Genomic DNA, 22,573 nt, shown 5'->3' with positions numbered 1-22,573 from the left:
AAATAGTGCATCGTGGAGAGAGTTAAGAGCATAGAGAATGGTGACTGAATGAAGATTTGTGGAAATTGTCTGTATCTAGGTAAAAGCTGAGTGCTCTAAGTTCTTGGAACTGGCCCTGTTTTTCTTTCATTCCCTCTTCTCTGATTCTGGGTGGCCTTCTCTGAACCTATGTCCCTTTCTATTCCCAATTAGCTTTTTATAGCCTCCTATATTCTTCCTTCTTAGCATATATTGTAAGCTTCATATTGTTATTAGACTAGGAGTTACTACAGGTGAAATACTATAGGTATTACTATAGGTGAAATATGTGGCATGTAAAAAGTGTTTAATAAATATGGGAATATGGGGTAATACCATTGGATTCACGAGAGCAGGGACTCTATCCATTTCATCTTCCACTACCATGGAGTGGTACTCAGTGTTTGGTAAGTAGAAGAGCTTAGAGAATACATGTGAAGTAAATGAATAAATCATCACTCTATTCTTTGTTACTCATTAAGCCCTTGATACATTTATTGAGACAGCTTCACTGTGTGCCTTGTTCTCAAAGCACGAGTGGCAAGACGACCTCCTTTCTGCATGCCCTATACAACCACTGGCGATGATCATATTTGACCTCATACTTTCCTAATATTTAAGGAGGCAAATTTAGAGAAAAGTGGGTAAAGGCAAAATCGCCCAGCATCTTTAACTAGGCTATCAAAATGCTTTTACATTAAAAAATTTACATAAAGTATAATTATAATATATTTAAGAAAGAAAAAATAATTTATTTCTCTAACTTATCAGCTGAAAGACTTTTGGCCACAAAAAGTAATTATTTAGCCCCACTGTAAATCATTCATAAAATATTTAGTGATGGGTCTCCACAGCATGCTTATGACTTTTTAAAATTGATTTCAATAATGGTATACACAGAGGTTAAACCACAGAGTTAAAAATGAATATACCGTAATTTCTAGACCAGAAAATGTAACAATACAAATAAATTTACAAGACAAATGAATAAAAGGTACCTTCAAATGATAGAACATATGAAAGTCAAAGGAACACTAAATAGCACATTGCTCTTAGGTCTAGGATAGAAATCTTAAGTCCTTAGTGCCTGAAGTCAAGGTCAGGGGAGAATCAATATATACATACATAGGTCAAACAAGACATAGGTAGAAACTACAAGTGTTGGTTGGACTGGATCTATGAGAAATAAGTAACCTTTACTGTGATAGGAGTTTTAGGCTTTTAGAAAAATCTGCCCTTTGAAAACAACATTCCATATCACATATTTAAGAAGAAGAGCTTAATTTTTTTGGCTAAGAAAGTATGCATTTCCCAAACTGGAATACTTTGTCTCCTTGGAGGTTCGAAGGCATGTGCCAAGAGATGTGCAAAGTCACAGGATAAACATGGCTTACTTTCTTGCAAATTAAATTTTTCTTGATGATTGGAGAGAGAAGGAGATTAATGTTTTAACTGAAAATACTTGAAAGCATTTATATTTAAACAAATGGATAAGTTGTACTATAAATTGCAAGATTTGCATACATTTTTAAAAACAAAACATGAAACCAAAATATTATGCTTGTGGTAGATCACTTGAAGCCACTCAGTGGTTTTGGCTGAAGAGGGAAACTTCAATGGTAAAATTCATAAAGAAGTGGGAAAAGAAGAAAAGGACATCAAGGCCAAGCTCACAACATGGCAGAGATACAGCCTAAATCAGAAGCAAAGGAGAACGCACAGCAAAGGTGACAGAGTTACGAGGGAGACCCAGACGTACCAGAACCAGCAGTCCTTGACACCCAAGGATGAAGGCAGCAACTGCAGCTGACAAAGAATATAATCAGAGCCAGGAGATGCTATGCGGAAATCGAGAGGACAGCAACATTTTAAGATGAAGAATTTTAAGGTGAAGAGCAATAGAATTGTAACTGCTTTTTCAGCCTGTGCACAGAGAAGGAGGCAAACACACACACACACACACGCACACACACGCACACGCACGCACACACGCACATGCGCACACACACAAAGAGCCTCAGAAATGAATTTAGCATTACAGATACAACCGAATTAAACCAGGAAAAAGCAGAAATTGCTTATAATTTCTAGATGAACTTATAATACCAGAAAACAATACAAAGGGACATCTTTTAAACTGTATTTCCCAACTTGATTCACTTTTTCCTGGGGTGGTGACTCTTCTGTGTTTCCTTCTCCTCTCAATTTAAGTAAACTTTTTTCTCCAGAATAAACTTGGGAAGCAGTTCTGTCCACAGGTCCAGGGTTTTCAGGGGAAACAGAGATTCATACTGGGTAGGTCGTCCATGAGCTCATTATTTTCACATCTTCACTCATGGTATAACATGCCTACTTTTGTGAATATACTACAGCCAAGTTTGAATTACTCCACTGGGGACTGGCAACAATGTCAGCATTAAGAAAAGATGAAAACTCTCTAAACCTTGCTGTTTGGAATAAGTTATAAATACACTTTTTCAGTCACAGAAATCTTTCTGTGGTAGAATTACAATGTGGTTGGCTGAAAAGAGCTCAAAAAATGATTGATATTTGGACTTAAAATAGTTGATCACTTCTCCCATAATAGTTTTTTCTTAAGTCTATTCATAGAGTATGTGTAAGAACACTGGGAGAGAGCTGAATAAGTAGTAGAACTGAGAAGACATTTTTCTTTCCTATCGGTTTTCATGATGGATAGGTTCCTTATGAAGGACATACTATTTAAGGCCCAGCGGACTTCAGGCATGCTTTAATCTCATTTTATAATCAGTCAGTAGAGTTGTAATAGAGACTATCTGATTTCCTAGTGTCACTTTTCACTCTTTTAGTTGGAGGAGTCCCTGACTCTTATTTAGGCGCATGGCTTTCCTAGTACAGACCATGCCTCCCTCTTCTTAGCTGCCTCCTCTGTGCCTAGCTGTGTGGCCAAAGAACTGACCAGATCCCTGAGCTATAATTACAAAAGGTATGTGTAACTTGTAATTCAGGCTTTCACAAGAACATTGTTTCTTCTCCACTCTGTTTCCCCCTCATTCCCTTCTGCAGATGTAAAATGGGGCACCTGTAGTGGTACCATCAGGAGCTTCCCTGGGGTCCCAGCACAGTGACAAAGTGAAGAAAACAGGTCTCTAGTGGATATTGTAGACCCAAAGCACTGCCCCATCCCTATGTACCTGCCCATCTGGAGGCCACTGAGAAAGAAACAACCTTCTCTCTTGTTAAAAACACTTAAGTCCCTTTGATAGAACAGCTTCTCCTGTATCCTAATGGAGAGTGCCCACCTAGCCTAGAAATGTTATACTGTCAAAGCAAAGCCAGAAATACCTGGTAGTGGTTTGGAGACCAGGTCTTTGTGGTGAGGACACAGAGAGTACAGCCTGGAACACTGTTGAAACCCTGCTAGAAAAACCATCTGCTCTCCTCTGCAAACAGGAGACCAGATTGTTGCTTAGAGACTACTTCAAGAATGTACTGCAGAGGGTCCCTAGACTACACAAGAGGGGGCCAGTAAAGCCACAAACATTGAGAGAGGGATGGCACAGCTTTTCCACTGAAGACTATTGCATCAGATCAACTCAGGCCAAAAGCTCTTAAACAGAACAACAAATTTCAGAGTGGACTATGAACTGAATCCATTAACAAAAAAATGTAGAATCTGCAGGTCTAGGAATGCTAACTAACCAAAGGTTATTTTCATGTGGAAAACACTGTAAGCAAATAGGATTTTTTTAGAAAATTACACTGCCAAAGAAATCAAGCTGGCAGAGCCAATGATTGCTCATTCACTAAACCAAATCAAAGGTTCCCAAACCTGCACCAGTAGAAAGCAGATTATAAAAAAGGAGTACCCCCCAAGGAGTCTACACTTTCCAACACCCACCACAGGGTCAGCCACAAAATAGAAGAATCACCAAGAACAATGGGCAAATGAGTCATAGTGGAAAGGGAAGTCAAAGTGGCCAAGAAAATTCTTGCCCAGCAAAATGTGATGACTTCTACTGACTTGCCTCTGTGAAGTGCTTCATCTTCCTTTCCAGGTGGGGATTTTGCAGCAGGTAACACATTGTTTAGTAGTGAGGTCATTGAGGCCACATATGACCTGACAGAGATGCTTGAATATCTCCTAGACACCCTGGACTCTAAGCTGAGTGCAGTAAATGAAAAGACTTTGCTTTGTCTCCACTGTGAAGAAAGTGAGCATGGCTTCTGTGTAGGATGAGCCAGTAGGATAGGACTCTTGTATGCTAGAGGGGTAAACTGTGGCAGAGAAGCTTTTCTTAATTCTTTTATTGGTACATTTTAGGTAAACGATACATTTACATTTATCATTGGGAATTTGCACCTTTACATGATGTATCTTGGTTCTTATTTTTTCCCCATTCCCCTGCCCTCCCCTCCCTTCACCCCCCACCCTTCCCTGTTTACAAAGACTTTGTTTCCATTTTTCCTTTTCTCATACTTTTTCTTTTCCCTTCTTTCCTTTCTCCTACCCCTTTGGACCTTTTCTTCCTATTTCACATTATCAATTATTCATTTTAATCTTTATTTACACTTTCAGTTTCTCACACTAGAGAAACTATTCGATATTTATATGTTTGTCCTATTCATTTCACTTAAGTGTATGGCCTCAGGGTGCATCCATTTAGCTATAAATGTCCCTAGTTTGTTGTTCTTTATGGCTGAGTAGTGCTCCATTTTATTAAAAAAAAAAAAAAAAAAACCCATGTCTTCTTTATCCAGTCTCCAGTTGATAGGTACTTGGGCTGTTTCCAAGCTTTAGCTATTACAAACTGTGCCTCTATAAACATGAGTGCACATATATCGCTGTGGTATGATTCTTTTAATTCTTTTGGGAAGATACCCAGCAGAGGAACAGCTGGGTCAAATGGGACCTCTACTCCTAGTTCTTTGAGGTATCTCCATACTGATTTCCACAGTGGTTGTACCCGTCTACTCTCCCACTAACAATGGAGAAAGGTTCCTTTCTCCCCACACCCCCGCCAACATTTGTTATTGGTTGATTTCTTCATAGCAGCCATTCTTTCTGGGGTGAGGTAGAATCTCAGTGTTGTTTTCATCTGCATCTCTCGAATGACCAGTGATGTTGAATTTTTTCATATGTTTATTTGTTGCTTTTACTTCTTTGTCTGGGAAATGTCTGTTCATTTCAGATGTATGGCAGAGAATTTTAATTCATCTCAGAATCCATTCTCCTCTTGTCCCTTTAGGTCAAAAACTGCTACAGAGCTATGAACGTCCCAACCACAGCTTACATTTCCCAGTTTCTTTTGGTTGACTAGGTGTAGCTACATAACTAGATTTTGGCCAAAAGGGTGTGGATATTGGCCAACAGGGTGTGGATATTGGCCAAAGGAGTATATATTTATAAAGAAAATGTATTGTTTTGTCTTTCACCCTTTCCCTTCCCATGGACTAAAAAACAGATGTGACAGTGGGGGCACTGAGCACAGAGTGTCCTGGGAGTACAGAACAAATGAATAGAAAGAACTTAGGTCACTGGTGACCTCACAGCCATATCCTCTCCTTGAACAGCATTCCTAAACAGGAAGATAACTGTTTTGCTGCCTCATTTTTACAGTAGGTAAGTCTACATCTAGTTAATATAGAGAGAAATTAGAAAGGAAAGTGACTTGAGTATACAAAGTACACATCGTATATACATATGCCTGAGCTAAAAGTGAAGATACAGAAATTGTCATTTTAAAAAGAAAAGGAGTGATAAGGTGCAGCAGTTGAGTTCATTAAAAGCCAGGAGCCTTCACCAAAGCACAGCTAAGAAATCCATGGGAATAAGTAAAACCACCTCCAATGTGAAAATGCTTCATCTATAAATATAAAAGGAATAATGAAATTAAAGTGTCTCTTCTATTTTAGTGATTTAAAGGTCATGTCACTTTATTCAAGAAAAAAATGTTATTTAAAAAAAAGTAAGTCACCTGAGAAATGAATGGACACATACATGCTCAAATTTTTAATACAAATAGCTGAAAGGAAACCCCAACAGTTCAGAGGCAGTTAGCCATTGCAAGGGAGAGCAACAGGGTGAGGAACCTTCCTAATACAGCAATGCCATCATCACTATATACAGAACCATTCAGAAAAATGCTATTTTGGACCATTCAAAAACTTGATATTTTCAATCCTTAATTTGCATGTGGGCACAACCAATCAAAAGACCCTATTTCTTTCACTTAAGAGTGTGGTCGCAATGTGCATCCATTTAGCTATAAATATCTTTAGTTTCTTGTTCTTTATGGCTGAGTAATACTAATTTTATAAAAAAAACCAAATCTTCTTTATCCAGTCTCCAGTTGATGGGCAATTGGGCTGTTTCCAAGTTTTAGCTATTACAAACTGTGCCACTATAAACATGGGTGTGCATATATGAATATGGTATGATTCTTTTAATTCTTTTGGGAAGATACCCAGCAGAGGAATACCTGGGTCAAGTGAAATAAATAGAACACACATGTGTAAATACTGAATAGTTTCTCTGGTGTGAAAAATTAAAAGTGTAAATAGGGATCAAAATGTATAATTGATAATGTGAAATAGGAAGAAAAGGTCTAAAGGAGTAGGGGAAGTGGGAGGGGGAGGGGAAAGGAAAGAAGGGAAAAGAAAAAATATGAGAAAAGGAAAAAATGTAAACAAAATCTTCATAAATAGGGAAGGGTAATGGGGAAAAAATAAGAGCAAAGATACATCATGTACAGGTACAAGATGCCAAAGATGAATGTTACTGTATTGCATACCTAAAATGTACCAATAAACTTAATGAAAGAAAAAACCCTATTTCTGATCCTTCACTTACATGTAACAGAAAACCAAAGGAGTTTTTTTGATAGGACAGTATATCCATGGCATAACACCAAGTGAGTGTTTGATAGCAGGATTTTCCTAACACCTCATTTACATGAAAGTGATAACCCTGAAATTTTGGATACAAAAGACCTTTTTCCCCTATCCTTGGCCTCTGCAAACTTTTCCCTGCCTACTTTCACTCTGCACAACATAATTCTTTTCTGCCTTCAGTGAATGTATAGTGTCACTGCCTTTTCCATGGGTCTTGTCCAATTCTTCCTTCAGGACAACAAGAACCTGGAAAGAAGGCCCACGGCTCTCTCCATTCAGTAACAGTTGTGGCTAAGAGTTTTGAGGTTGAAGACAGATGGATTGATTGTGCATCCTAACTCCCCAATTTTGAGCTATCTGACCTTGAACTACTTACATAGACTCTATACCTCAACTGCCTGTGCTCTAGGCACTTTCCTGTGGATTAAGTGAGATAAGGTACAAAGTACTTGTGGCAATGCCCAGTTCTTAGTAAGATCTCCATGAAATCTGTGTAAAGTCATTCCACATGATTGTGCATGGTCATATTAGGAGAAAAGCACCTTAACCTTCAGGCTCTCCTATGAGACTGATTTCTTTCTCTGATCTGCAAGCCATAAAACGCCCAATGCCTTGGGTTTTAAGGAAAGAATAATTCAGGTAGGGAACTTACTAATTTACTGTATAGGTCAACACCTGAGCATGAAATGGATGATCAACATGAGAAAATAAATATACTCATTTTTAAAACTCACATGCACAGTTGTTTTTTCAAAAATCAACTTCTAGGTTTGAGAAACCAATTCCCATTTTCACATGCTGAGTCGACCTGAGTAAGAACATCAGATCTTCAAACTATTATTCTCCAATTGGGTGATGTTTGGGAAGTCTTCACACATCCTTCAGCCTATGTTTTTTCATCTACAATGTGGAAACAATGATCTGGACCTCACGTATTGCTGAGTATAAAATGAGGTAATACTTGCTGGATGCTCATAAATATGATACAGTAAGCATTCAGATAATAGTCAATAGAAACTTCATTACTGGCACAGTTACATAAAATAATAAAACACAGTCCTTATCATAAGACAATAGTACCCACATGGATTTTATTGTTTTTGTAGTGCTGAGGATCAAACCCCGGACCTTGCAGATACTGGGCAAGTACTCTACGGAGCTACACTCCCAGCCTCCTGCCTGAGTCCGAGACCCACAAGTTGTAAGGTACATGCTGTGGGCTAATGTTTTCATTATGCTGATGGGCCCTACTGACCACCCAAGCAGTTTTTCTCCATTAATGCCAAACTATTATTTTTGAGCCATTGAGATGGGATGCATTTGCAAAACATGGATTTTCCCTCCCTCTTTGAAGCTATATGCTTCCATGAGATTGTGTCCACAATGTGGTTTCCTATTAGTGCCAAATTCTATCCAACTAAGCTGACTGCCCCAGGCTTGGTTAAGCAATTATTACGGCAGTGTTGCCCAGCATCTCTAAAGACCTAATGATTTCACAAAAGTAGCATTAAGTTTGCAAAGAAAATGTCCTCTTAGCCTTCAGGGAGCTGATTTGGACAATTGGTGTCATTGGCTAACCCAACATCTGAGGTGAATCAAAGGCTTTTCTCTTTCACTTGTATCATGGAGATAAACCTGAAACTAAAAATCATGCTTGAAGCTGAAGGGAAAATGAAGCTTTCCTTTTCTGGATTAAAATAGAACCTTTCCTCCCCTACCTGCAATTCTAATTTCTCATTCCATTACTATCAAGGCAGAAGACATTAAGCATTGCTTCTTTTAATCCTTTGTTTCATCTTTATTTTTAAAACAATCAATTTTGCCTAGGCTAACATGTTTATAGTGTTTCTTCTTGCAGGTTTCTGATTATAGCCACTACCCCAGTCTGTCCCGGTTTTCTAAGCCGATTTTTCTGAGCTGTGGAGATCCCTGCTGGGTGGTTCACAGTTCATCTGCTTTCATTCTCTCATGCCACAGCCCTGGAGCCATCTTGGCTGCATCTGATGGCAACTGTGGGCACTTCGTGAACAAGTCAATATTGCCACCCTTCATCCCTGAGGCTCCAGGGGGAGTACATAGTCCTGTTTCAGCTCACTCAGCAGTGGTGGAACTAAGACCAGAACCATTCTCTGTGTTGTCACCATGCAGACAAGTGCCTTTGATCCTCTATAAATCAGAAACAAAATTAAAGAATTGAAGTGCTCTACTGGGTGGCTTCATGTACACACAGTCTTATTCTAGGACTCCTAGCTATGCCATATTTCCTTGTACAGTTTTGGCTGGTTGCTATTATCATTAAGGATCTTTTTTTTTCCTTTCCTCTTCTTTGAAGATGTTTTTGACTTTGTCCAATTGAATTGTTTGCTGCTTGGCTGGCTGTCCTGACAAACAGCCCAACCACAGCCAGAGCCCACTGTTAATCTTCACAGACTATGTTATTGAAAAGTGGACTTTGTATATCATTATTTGCTTGCTTGGCTGGTTTTCAGGCTATTTGTTTGCATCTCCCTGAGATAAAGAAGTAATGATAAAATGAAAAATTTTACTCATTTTAGTTCATCATCTCCATTGCAGGGTTTTATACAACACTATGACCCATATTCAAAGCTTACCTACCCTTTCAAACTGAGTTCATTTGTTTTTTGTTCCACTGCCTTTCTCTGAACAGCCATGGCACTTCTCTTTAAATCTCCCATGGCAATTATTTCTAACCACATATTACAATGGTTCCCATAATGTTTTGTGCCCCCTACTCATCCATGAACTTCTGGAAAGTACCCTCCACACTCCCTTTATCCATGGAGGCTTCTAGTTACCCTGAACTGCCTTCAATTATGTGTTTGGGAAAGATTGGCCCAAGGACACACAATATATCCAGTGAATCTTGTCAACCTCAGTAAGAACAAATTATAATTCTTCACTTTCTGAAATAGAATCATGGTACAAAGCAAGCAAATTAAAGTCCTTCCTAGAAATATAATAAATTTTATTTATTTGAATCTGTTTCATTTGTTGGACAAATTCATATAATTTTTTATAATTCATTTTTACTTCCAGAAAAATGTCAAACAAGATCACATTCAAATTAAACAGTGGTTACAGATACTATAAACTCAAAAGTTTGATAGGTTTATAAAAAATCAATATTTAAAACAAAAATCAAGTTTATCTAAAAAATAAAATCTGGTGTCAAGTCCCTCCATACTTACATCAAATAGGGCACAAATACTTTCTTCTAATTATATAGGGTAAACAAAAACTTTCACTTTAAAAAAATGATTTTTTTTTTCATTTTATATCTCAGTAGTAGAATACCTAACTATCATGCACAATACCCTGGCTTCAATCATCAGCCCCACAAAAATAAATAAAACTTTTAAAAAGTGATATTAAAATGCACTTTTGTGCATCTTTCTGCAATACTTCTCATCTAAGTTGGAGTAAAAATTTAAGAAAACTCAGTCAATCCTGTTAATCACATGAACTGTTTCATGGGCAATGAATTTAAGTAAGTGATTTCTCTGGTCCTTTTAAAATTTTCAAGCTGAAAAGCTACTTTCTGGATGGTTTCATTATATGAGCAAACAAGTCCCCAACATCTACACTACCAATGAAATGATAGCACGTAAGTCTGTCATTACTGAATGGAGAATGAGTCTATTTTTAAAATGCCAGGGCTGGGGATTTAGCTCAGTGGTTCCGCTGCCTGCCTTGCAAGTGCAAGAAAAAAAAAAAAAGTTGCAAAATGCCAAAACTTCCAGATAAGGAAGTGATCACCAAATGGTCCAAGATAACCACCTTGTAGCCATATATCCTGTATGTTTTCCATCCTGCATCTCTTTTGTTCTTCTTTCCTTACATCATTTCCCCATTTCAGACTGTGAAAGTTGCTTGAGGGCTGAGACCATATTGCCAATAATTCATTGTAATTGGAAGCAGTGGGTGCTTAAGCACTCATTACCTAACAAGGAACATCGCAATAACAAGATCAGTTTGGAGGTCAGTGCTAATAAGGCCAAGGTCCTGAATCTGTCATGGGTGGATGATGTTTGTTCCATGACAATAAGCCAAATGCCTGAGTCTGTGGGGTGTCTCACCCCGCCTACAGAGGGGAGATGCAAAACAAGAGTATGTGAATGTTCTGGTACAACCAGAAATGGGGAGAGGAAAGGAGATGTTTTGCTCAAAGGAATTAGACAGCAGTCCAGGTCAGAAGCATACACAGTAAAGACAGGATTCATTGTTTCTCACTTTGTTTCTCTTTCTGACACACACAACTGAGACCTACACTTCATGTGTAACACTGACTCAAGAGCATGGTTATCAAAGAGAGCATGTGCTCTCCTTGAGCAGGTGAGGGGCACTATCCTCATCAAGTTGTGGGATGTGTACTTTGAAAAAAGGAGTCTAACACTGATACTTAAGAGTGAGTTGAAATTCAGCCTCAAGTAGAGCAGTGCATATGAATCACTTAGGGGCCTTATTAAAATGCAGATTTTGATTCAGCAGATCCTGGATAGGACCTGAGATTCTGCATTACCAATAAGCTCCCAAGTGATGCCAAAGTTGCTAAGTCTTTCAATAACACTTTAAGAGATTCTAGAGCTTCTCAAATTGGCATGTATTAGGTGCAGGACCTCATGAGTCTAGACAATCTGGAAAGTTTTGAAGAAACTGACAGGTACTTGGTCAGAGTCACAGTTTTCAGGAATCCAGAGATCAGATTGGTCATAATCACTGGACATTTAAACTTGTGAATCAGGCTTTCTTCCTCTCCACATTCCAGACCAGGCATCCAGGGATTGTGTGGCACAGGGCAGGAGCCTGTCCTTGTGAGCATTAGCAGAGAGAAGGAGCCACAGATGATGCCAAAAGGACAGGTATAGAGAGTCCTTAGAGGAGGCAAGGAAGTAAAAAGTATAAGTGTCTCAGATCCCAGTTATAGGGATAAGATCAAAGTTGGTAAGGGTTCACACATCATTTTATAAACAAGTTGGTAGTTCTTTGAGGCCTTGTGGGTAGTCTTTTCCGTGTCAAATACATTAAATCATTGCTCCAGATGCCATTTGACTTTAAGAGGGTGGCCTAGCTGTTGGGATAATTCAGTAAGAAGCCTGATCCAGTTTTTTCACTCCCTTACCTTGAGGCTGTGTATGGACAAGTTGGTGAGGTAGGGTGAAACTGGGCCTACACTGTCAAGTTCACAGAACAAGTGCTGAAAACGAGTGTGGATTGACCATGAGCTCAATAAAGAGTAAACAGACAAACTTAAATTTTCTTATGGACTGACTTAGACATTTTTCAAATATTGGCCAAAATCAATTTTCATTTCTCTAAGGAAAGCATAGCCCAAATATTTTTCTTTCTGAAGGACTCATTTCACCCATGAGTTTGATGAAATTTTAAACATAAACTGCCTGAGCTGAAAAGATATAAGTATATAAATAATACTTACTCTATCTTTCTGGATAGCTCTGCTGACCCCTTTCTATGGCTAAATCTATTAGCATTCAAACAAAGCTCAGGTCCTTAGGTCAGTATTGTACTCAAGGGACCCTAAAAGTACCTGTCAGAATCATGAATGTAGATATTAAGCATCTTCACAGGACTCCCAGCAACATGAGAGACAAGCTGACGTGGGCATTCTTCTGACCACCAACAACCAAATATTCTATCAGATATAGCAAAAATAAATATTTTAATGTAACTGAACTTAAAAGAAAGATAAGAGATTCTGGGGAGTCATAAATAAATAGAGAAGAAAAAGTCAGGGATGTGAGCTGAGGCTGTGAGTAGCACCATAAAAGTTGTACTATTCAAGAGTATGGGCCCTCAGGACTGGTCCTGGAGCCTTGGTCTTGGGCTTTGGCCCAGTGGAAAACTAGAGGTGTATACTTGTTTTATAGGGGCTATACAGTCCTTGAAGAGAAAACTGGAAAAATCCATTCCAGCCCAGGCAGCTGAAGCAAAGCTTAGTTTTTACTCCCCCACTCCCCCCAACAAAGAATTGAAGGTACTAAAACTGTAGTAAAAAGATGGTTAGAAGTGAGACTTTCTAGAATCCATCTTAAATTTAAACTGTTCCAGAAAAGGAACAATGGAAAATTAGCCAAAGCTTTTATTATCACTTTGATACACAAAAGATAACATAAACTAAGCTAAAAGACAAGCCATAGACTGAAAGATAATAAATGAATATATATAAGATGTGTCAAAAATATATTAAGAACTTATAAAAATCAATAAGAAAATGTCAAATGATTTCACAGGAAAAAAAAAATAAACAAAGAGTATGTATTGATACTTCAATTCTAAAGTCCAAGAAATATATGAGAAGATGCTTGACTTAAATAATAATCAAAGAAATGTAAAATAACTAATAATCTGATGTCATTCCACATCCATCAGGTTGAAACACATTAAAAACTTTGATACCAATTGTGAGTTAAGATATAGGGAAGTTTTTATACCTTACTAGTGAGAGAGGAAGTCAAGACCAATCTTTTGAGGGGCAAGTCGTCAATATCTAGTAAAAGTGAAGATTCATGGTCCCTAAATCCCAGAAATTACATTTGTAGGTAATTATCTAGAGAAACTCTGATATCTGTACAGGGAAAAATGTCAGAGATATTTTGTGCAAAAATGTTTATAGTGATAAATTACAGAAATCTAAATGCTCAAAAGCAAGTAGTGATTAATAAATAAATGATAGGATATTCCATTGGTAGTATTCCCTTTCTTCAGAAAAGGAAAATTTCTGAAGATTATGTTAGATGTGTTCCTAATAATCAGGATCACAGACATCCAAATTTTTAGTTTTCCTTTGTTTTCTATATTTTTGAAGTATTTTTAAATATAGTCTATCCACAGCTCTACATATTATCAAGGACAAATATATATTTTATTCCTATATATAAATATATACCTAAAGACCTGGAAAAATGCAGAACATTGTGATTTTTGAGAAGAATGTGCAGTGAAGGAAGGTCAAAGGGGCGTTTTCCCCTCTTATTCTGCCTAATTCTGTGTTGCTCACATTATTTATGAACATATATTCATAGGCCATAGTGAACTGTTTGCTTTGGGGCCCAAATTATCATCCCTTTATATCCCACATCCATTGTTGTGTAACTTTGTAGTCTGTCCCTGTGCCTTGATTTGGCCTACAGAACACAAATGCAATGCTGATGTGCCAAGGATAAGGTTAGGTTCTAGGCTGGCAGATTTCTCCTTGATCCCTCCCTTCCACAGCTGAACTTCAACACTCTTGGAAAAAGTCTGTTCTAGCCTGCTGAAGAAGATAAGCCATGTGGAAGAGAGGCCAGTTATTGCCACCAAAGCTATTCTACACCAACTTAACAAGAATTAACACAGAAACATACAGAGGCACCCAGCCAAGATCAGCAGATCTGTCTACCCGAGCCACAGAAAGTGCAAATAGAAGAAACATCTAGCAGATCATATATTCATGAGCAGTACTAAATGCTTATTTGCTAAGCCACGGAATTGAAGATAGTTTCATTTTCCCTCAGTAGTCGACTGATATATGAACTCACCATATATAAAATTTTTAAGAGGGGACAAAAGATCCATCTATTCTAGCAAAGGTGACCTGCTAACTTATAGTAAGACACAACATGTAACAACTGCAAGCCTCAGCGTCAGCATGACCAAGATGATCTATCACATCAAGGACCCCTTGTGAGGTCTAATTTACCCTTCATTTATCTTTTGTGACAATTCTCTAATTGCTGGTGGAAGATAAAGCTAAAAAATGATAACTTATCCATAAGCTTGTGCTTCGTTTGTCAGTAGAGTCCAAGCCAATGTAAAGACAAATCATGGCTAGAGATGCAGCTCATGGTAGAGCACTTGCCCAGCATATGTGAGGCTCTGGACTTCACCTCAGCACTGAAAAAGAGAAGATTCTTTACTTTGGAGCTGGGAATGGTAGAATACATCTACAATCCTCACACTCTCTTTGGGAGGCTGAGGAGGGAGGACAAGTTCAAGCCTAGCCTGGGCAACTTAATGACTTAGCAAGACTATGTCTCAAAATCTAAAAATTATATAAGGCTGGGGACATACATCAAGGCAAAGGCCATGGGTTCAAACCCCAGTACTGGAAAAAATAGAGACAAATCAAAGAAGTCTAACATACCATTAAATCTACTCCAAAGTGAGTCTACTATAAGACAGAAACTTGAAGAGTAATATTAATACTTTGGCCCTCGTATATCTTAGCAGACTATATTATTACACATCTTGACTTAGTTATAGAGATCAGGTGCCAGGTGTGGCAGAAGGGTAAAAATCTAGAAATCCAGAGGCTGAATTTTGCTGCAAACTAGTGCTGTGACTTTCGGTGAGTTAGTTAAACTCACCAGGTCTTCTTTTTCCTTGAAATAAGAGGTTCTTGATGACTTATCTCTTAGGATCTTCCCAATTTGAACATTTCAAATCTTGTGACAATGAAACAAGCCCTGAGGCTTTCCTATTATAAAAGCAACCTTTTCATTCCTCTTCAGTCTCCATAGAGTCTGGTGTCCTTTCCCTCAGACCAAATCACTCATTTGAAAAACTTGCGCTGAAATAAAAATTTTAGCCAAAAGCAAATTGAAAAGCAGTCACCATCAGAAACACCTGAAATACATCATTGCTAAACTGTCTAAATGTCCTCCAAGGAAGAGACCTTAGATATGATCAAGATCATCATCTCACCAATGATGAAATCCACATCTTGAGAGGTCCTGTAATTCACCAAATATCATATGGCATATTTTAGGCAAGATAAATACTAACTTTATGTTTGTGGATTCCTGGTGCACCCACTAATGCATTCCAGTCAGATTTGCTGAACACTTAAGATGCACTATTCTAGGCACTAGGGATGCAAAGGTTCTAAGACAGGCTCATGGCACTCACAGAGCTCATAGTCTGGAGGAAGTGATGGATGAAGGTACAGGTGTTAGAGCTTGCCACACACACACAGGCAAAGAGTCATAGGATGCTGCAGAAGCCCAGAGAAAGGAACACTTCACTCTGCTCAAAGAGTCAGGGAAAGCTTCACAAAAGAGAAGTCAAGTGAGCTACACTCTGAAAAATAAGAAATATGTAAAGTATAAAAGGCATGGGAGGAAGTGGCAAAGAAGACAGCATGAAAGCATTTAAACAAACACATGCACACATGTCTGGGAGACTTTCAGCAGCAGGATAAACTTGAACCTAGGATGCAAGTTGAGAAAAAAGAAGAAACAGACAAGAGTAGATAATGTCAAGGAGAAAAGTCTACATTTTTGCCTAAGAAGATGAGGAATTCGTCATGAAAAAAAAAAACCTTAAACAAGGAGCATGGGCATCTTGACTTTCAACAAAGGTAATACTCCTAAAGAAGAGGAGACGAGAAAACTCAGCAAATGATTTTTAGAGGAAAAAAACTGATTAGGAATGGAAGGGAAGCAGTGGAAGCTATCCATGTTGGCTCCTTCCACTAATCCCAGCTGGGTTTCATTCCCTCCAGCCTCAAAGTTCCTTCCAATCATTCCCCATGATCCAGCACTATGGAAGTAATTGGAAATGCTCAGGAATCCCAGAAGGACAAGGCCTAGAACTGGAGACCATTGCTGCTCACAGCTGGCTCAGTGCCCCGAGGCTATGCTACTCCTCAGAGAAGCTCAGCCAGGGAATCCCAGAGGCTCACAAGACTCAGCCACAACCAGAACAGAGGTAGAAAAGAGTCTAACAGGCCTGGATTAAATTTTAGCAGGGGCCTTATGAATGGAGTAATTGTGTGAGGAAGACTCTTTTGTTTTCCAACCTCATGACCTACATCTCTAAAGGGGAGATAACAATAATACCTCCATCATATCATGAATATATTAAATGAAATGATGTGAGGTACTCAGAACAGATCTTGGCATGTAGCAGGCACTCAATAACCCATAATTATGTTTTTAACATATAGCATCTCGCAATCAAGAACCTAGCTTATTCCTAAAGAAGTCTAGAACCTAAGAGATTATCCTGGAAGCCTCTCCCCAACATCTCAACCCTGCTTTTCCCCCTGCAGAAACCTCAGAGACCAAAATAGTGCATTTAAAAGGCCTGTTCCCTAATCCTCAGCAGGGAAGTAGATTTAGGCTAAGATCAATAAAAGATCAAATCCACTCTTGGATAGCTACAAAATTAAAAAAAAAAATTTTTTTTTCTTCCTTCAACCTCAGAGAAGGCCTTTGTGACCAGTAGTTTTGCTACGTAAACTTCACTGAATTAAGAAATGCCTGAGCTGGGGATTTAGCTCAGTGGTTCTGCCACCTGCCTCACAATAGCAGGGACTCGAGTTTGACACTGGGCACCAAAAAAAAAAAAAAAGGTAAGAAATGCCTAGTAGATTAGTGGACTGTGTCCCTGGGTGTGTCTGGGTCAGTCATGGACATGCAGCCTTGGGTACTATATAGGGTTTCTCACCTGTTCCTTTCTGGTGCTGTTGCCTTGCTCTGCTCCCTTCTATCATGAACCAAACACCTTTCCTTTCCCAACACTCTTCCACTATGATGTTCCTGCCTGGGAGCCAGTTGTCTATGGACTGAAATCCCTCAAACCATGAGCTAAATTAAATCTTTCCTCCTTTGAGTTGTGAATGTTGGATTCTGTGTCCAACAACAGAAAAACTAATAGAACAGTCTTAAAAAGTACAGAAAGTATTAGAATCAAAGTATATGTTATATGTTTACATTTCATATCAAAAAGACAGCATGCTTACCTCTGTTTCTCTTATCTCATGGTGCTTTTGTGAGCTAAAAATTGGAATTCAGAATACTTCTTTGCAAGGAAATGTTGCTGAATTTTTCTCCAATTATTACACTTATGAGTGAAAAATAAATGAGAAGAAAGCTCAAATCTTCCACATTACTGGAAATTTTGATATACCTCATCTAAAAATCCGGCAATATTATAAGTCCAGTAATATTCTTTGCAGAATAGAGCTGGAGAAATAAAAGTCAGGGAGAAGGACGGTTGGAGAAGAGAACTTGGGGAGCTTTTACCTAATTAAACCTTCTTTAAAACTACAAAACTTTACTATTTCTGAAAACCATCGTCATGACGAAAATGCTTCCTTTAGAATTACAGCCCAGGAGGAAGCTTGGAGGCTTCTATCAAGCATTTTTGATAAAAAAAAAAAAAATGTATGTTTGAAGTTGAAGTAATTCCCTTACTTTTCAATACCATTAAAATGAACATCACAAACAAAAGTTCAAAGAAAAGCAAAAGATTGATTCCTTGGATTTCACTATACCTTTTCTAGGTAAGAGCTTAGAAAATACTGCACTTATAAAAATAGACAGTGAGTCAAATTGAGGCCCCAGATCATTCAAGCACCCATGTTTGTTAAGCTTTTTGTTTAGTTTGTCACCTGCATATTCAAGTTTGTTTCACATTTGATTGATCGAACCTTAGTCTGAAATAATCAAATGATCTGGTCAGGCTTTATTGTGGAAAAACACTCACAATAAAATTGGAAATGGATAAGGCATGTATATGGAATATCGTAACATTTTGGTTATATTATACCTCTCTTGTTGAAATATATACACTTTTTACATAAGTATAGAAAATTATCTAGAAGCATTTACACTAATATAATGGCTTGTTAGGGCCAGGGATTTAGCTCAGTGCTTTCGCCGCCTGCTGCGCAAGCGCAAGGACCTGAGTTCGATCCCCGGTACCAAAAAATAAATAAATTAAATAATGGCTTGTTTTACTTAGTAAAATTAATAGTCATTTTCTTTTTATCTATGTCTCTCACAATTGCTTTAGTATAAAAACAGCTATTAATTTTTTAAAATATCAAGTATTGTCAGTTATATATGTAAACAAAACCATATTAAAAAACCATATATAAAAACAAAGTTTTATAAAAAACTTCAGTTTATTGCAGAATTTAGTATGTAAGAGCAATTGGCAACACAATAACGATTTGATTTTCTTACCCAAATTTTAGCTTACCCCATGTTTCCACTAAAGCACTGTCTCAGTCTTTCCTGTGCCTTCTTTTTAAACCTGTGAGGAAGTTATTCCTTCTAGCGCTATTTTATAGATTAGAGAAAAGGAGATGTGGGGATATGAAGTAACATGCCCAAATGTACACCACCAGCAGGTTGTAAAAGTCTAATTCTTTTTCATGATTTAAACCATCTAATGGCTGAAACTACTTTTAATCGCTATCTTAAGGTGTTTCAAAAAAAATTCACAGAAACTGACAAAAACTTAGCTCCAAGAACATTAGGATAATAAATTATTATGACTTACTTTAGGTTTGTTCCACCTAGATTAATACTAAATGTAGCAGCCACATGTGTCGTCTTTGCCCAGTTTTACGTTTTTTCTTAAGCTTTCCACTCTCTCTTGTGATTATATGAAATTTTCTTAGTCTGCTAACTGACATGACTTTCTCCTAAGAAAAGTGGTACATGAAGAAAATACTGCCACATATACATACAATAGGGTATAACACCACTGCAAAAAATACTAAGGAAGATCTCTATGAACTGATATGGAATGATTTCCGGGATTCACTGTTAAGGGAAAAAAGCAAAGTGAAGAAGAACATCTAAGTATGCTACTCTTTGTGTAAGGAAGAATTGATTACAAGAAAACATACACTGTTGGTTGGAATGTAAACTAATACAACCACTACGAAAATCATTATGGAGATCTATCAAAAACATAAAAGTAGAAATTCCATCTCATCTAGCTAATCCCCTTGTAGGTATCTTCCCAAAAGAGATTTTTTAAAAAGCATTATATTACAGTGATACATATATAACCATGTTTATAGCAGCACAGTTCATAGTAGCTAAATCTTGGAAGAACTTTGTATGTCCATCAACAGATCAATGGATAAAGAAAATGTGGTATTTATACACATTGGAGTACTATTCTACAATAAAGAAGGGTACACTTGAATCATTTGTAAGAAAATGGTTGCACCTTGAGACTATAAAGTTAAAAGAAATAAATCAGACACAGACTTAAATATCATATGGGTTTTCTTATATGAGAAACCCAAAACATAAATAAAGAGGAAAATAAACAATAAGAAGAAGTAGGCAAATCTTTTCCAGTTAGGAAAAGGAACAAGAGATGGAGGAATGGGAAGGAAAGGGAGGGAATATGAGTAAAAAAATAATGGAAAACAATTGGAAATAGATATTTTGCCAATGGGAAGAAGACCAAGAAATGAGAGGAGTGGGGTGAGGTGGGGTAGAGGAGAAGAAAGAATTAATTATGTACTTGTACCAACTCCCCACAATAAATGAATCATTATGTATGGCAAACATGTAATAATAAAAGGAAAAAAAAGAAATGAAGAAACTCAAAATGAACCCTGAGATTACAGTATAATTATAATACTTCAAATATATATACACATAGATACAGAAATGTAGATGCACAAATATATGCACAGATTGATATAAATGTATATATTTCTTGCCTCTGCCTGCTGAGAGATTTTAGAGCAATGATACTCCTGTGGTTAGTAATGAGAACTCCTGGCATTAAGATCTAGATTGCTAAATACCACTCCCCAATAAATGAAAGCTGGGACAAGTGGTTGATTTCATGAGTAAAGTGAGGAAAATACAAATGAGCCTGGGACAGAGTGAAGCAAAAAAAGTAAGAAAATGTGCAAAAAATAGATAAGGGTTTAACGTAAAAGCACAAGCAAAAATCTGAAGAAGATCCTGTTGGCAAAGGCTGAAACGAGTTGAGCAGCAAATTAAATAAAGATAACTTTGGATTATGACCCATTGAATCAAATAAATATCCACAGATAAACAGCAGAATTCCTGTAGAATTCCAGTTCATAAATGCTAAAAGAGGAAAATGGAAAATCACCATTAAGCCAAAACTATGGTAATCATTATTAAAATCAAGATCCATGCAAAAATCAGGGGGTGAAACTTCAAACACAAATAGGATTTGCATAGTCTTGAAGCATTTTCCCCTTACTACTTGTCACTAGTAAGGAAAAAGGTAGCAACCGTAAAGACAAGAGATGTAACAGAAATCACCTTAACCAAGAAAGCACAATCAGCAGTACCAGTAATGAAACATATTGACTTCATGATCCCTATTGCATGGGGCACTGAGGAGGAACAGCATTTCTGTGGAATTTTTGCCACAAAAATGCATAGCCTCAACCCAATTATGAGTAAACACCAGACAAACACAAATTAAGGGATATTTGGCAAAATAACTGATCTATACCCTTCAAAAATGTCAAACTCTGAAGGTCAAGGAAAGATGGGAAACTATTATGGATTTCAGGAGACTGAGGAGAAATAACAACAAAATGCAATGTGGAACCCTGGCCAAACAACAAAGCACTGAGGAAAAATCTGATGAAATTTGAATAAGATCTTTAATTTGTTTAGTTATTGGATTGTAACAACTTTTCTTGATTCTGATCATTGCACTCTGGTTAATAAGATTGTTAACACTGAGCCTAGGGTTGGAATATGTGAAAACTCTCAATACCACTTTTTGTAAGTTTTTTGTAAATTTACATATAGTTTGCAGTCAAAAGCTAAAAGGTATACTCTTTATTCAAACCAAATTGATAATGACTGCAATATATATGTTTTGGGAAGAAAGACCGGGTTTGGAGGGAAAAATTTTGATGTGAAAGTAATCTCAGAGAAATTCTATTTGGCTAAAAACTGCCACTTTTTGACAGGGATAATTTAAGAATTCAATCAACAGCCGGGGATTTAGCTCAGTGGTTTTGCCGCTTGCTGCGCAAGTGCAAGGACCTGGGTTCGATCCCTGGTACCAAAAAAAAAAAAAGAAGAAAAGAAAAAAATTCAATCAACAACTGTGTACCTTATTATACTCAACACATTAATGGATTTTTATTCCTCAACTATGAATAATCTCAACTTTCCATTTTTGATGGAGAGCCATCTTTCTCTTTTCAAAAACAAGGTCTTTCCAAGAAGCTTCTGCAATCTCTTAGATGTTTACAGTTCCAATAGCAGAAAGCTTCTAGTGCATTTGCCTGTGGCCCAAGGAACCCCATCACAGAGACAGACACCCAGGAGGTGCATTTTGCTGTGTGCCAAGTTGTTACATTTATTTGCTTTCTTACATTATGCAGAGAATCATAATATTTTTTGGTTTTTTTATTCCTCTACCCCATCTTCTCCTATTTACCAGTGTCTGTCAGAGGAGAGTTATCTGAAGGAAGCACTGCAAGTTAATCAGTCAGTGCCCAAGCACCCAAGAACTGTTTGTTACAACAGCAAAGGGAATGAAGCATATATAATGAAGCCTCCAAGCAACAGACTAATTAATACCTCTCTGTTCTTTGAAGAAAATGACCTGCTATTGAACTCCAGTGGATTATACAACATTTTAATTTACTATCTGCTAAAAGGATGATACTTTATACAATGCTTTCTTACTTATTCATTCTCTGATAACACTGCTAGTCATTCAAATTGGACCCACCAGCTAAGGTCTAAAGCAAACTTGACTAGGACAAGCAGATGTTAAATATAAGCCATTATACTAATGTCTCTTACTCTATGAAATGAGATGCCATACGAAGGAATATTGGGTATTGTTGGTACACAGGAGCAGCCAGTAACTGTATTTACTTGTTCCTCCTTCCCTAACT

General features: G+C 37.5%; 1 protein-coding gene and 1 long non-coding RNA gene across 27 annotated transcripts in view; one reads left to right on the top strand and one right to left on the bottom strand.

Annotated features, from left to right (window-relative positions):
• The window catches only part of Grm8 (glutamate metabotropic receptor 8), an 867,398-nt gene that overhangs the window by 521,143 nt on the left and 323,682 nt on the right, over window positions 1-22,573 (bottom strand). The gene's annotated exons all lie outside the window — the stretch shown is intronic.
• LOC106010385 (uncharacterized) overlaps window positions 3,836-22,573 on the top strand; it is a 72,776-nt gene continuing 54,038 nt past the window's right edge. For 5 of the 20 annotated variants that reach the window (XR_015448707.1, XR_015448705.1, XR_015448710.1 and 2 more), the window contains exons 1-3: window positions 3,844-4,055; window positions 5,463-5,620; window positions 17,115-17,263. This is a non-coding gene — a long non-coding RNA (uncharacterized LOC106010385). The other 15 variants (XR_015448699.1, XR_015448712.1, XR_015448701.1 and 12 more) reach the window with 15 other exon arrangements.

Source organism: Heterocephalus glaber, unplaced genomic scaffold (genome assembly GCF_053883595.1).
Source record: "Heterocephalus glaber isolate CG9 unplaced genomic scaffold, H.glaber_assembly_v1.0 deba00000546, whole genome shotgun sequence".
NCBI lineage: Eukaryota > Metazoa > Chordata > Mammalia > Rodentia > Bathyergidae > Heterocephalus > Heterocephalus glaber.
The sequence above is the reverse complement of the archived record's forward strand: the minus strand, read 5'-3'. Positions and strand labels throughout refer to the sequence as shown.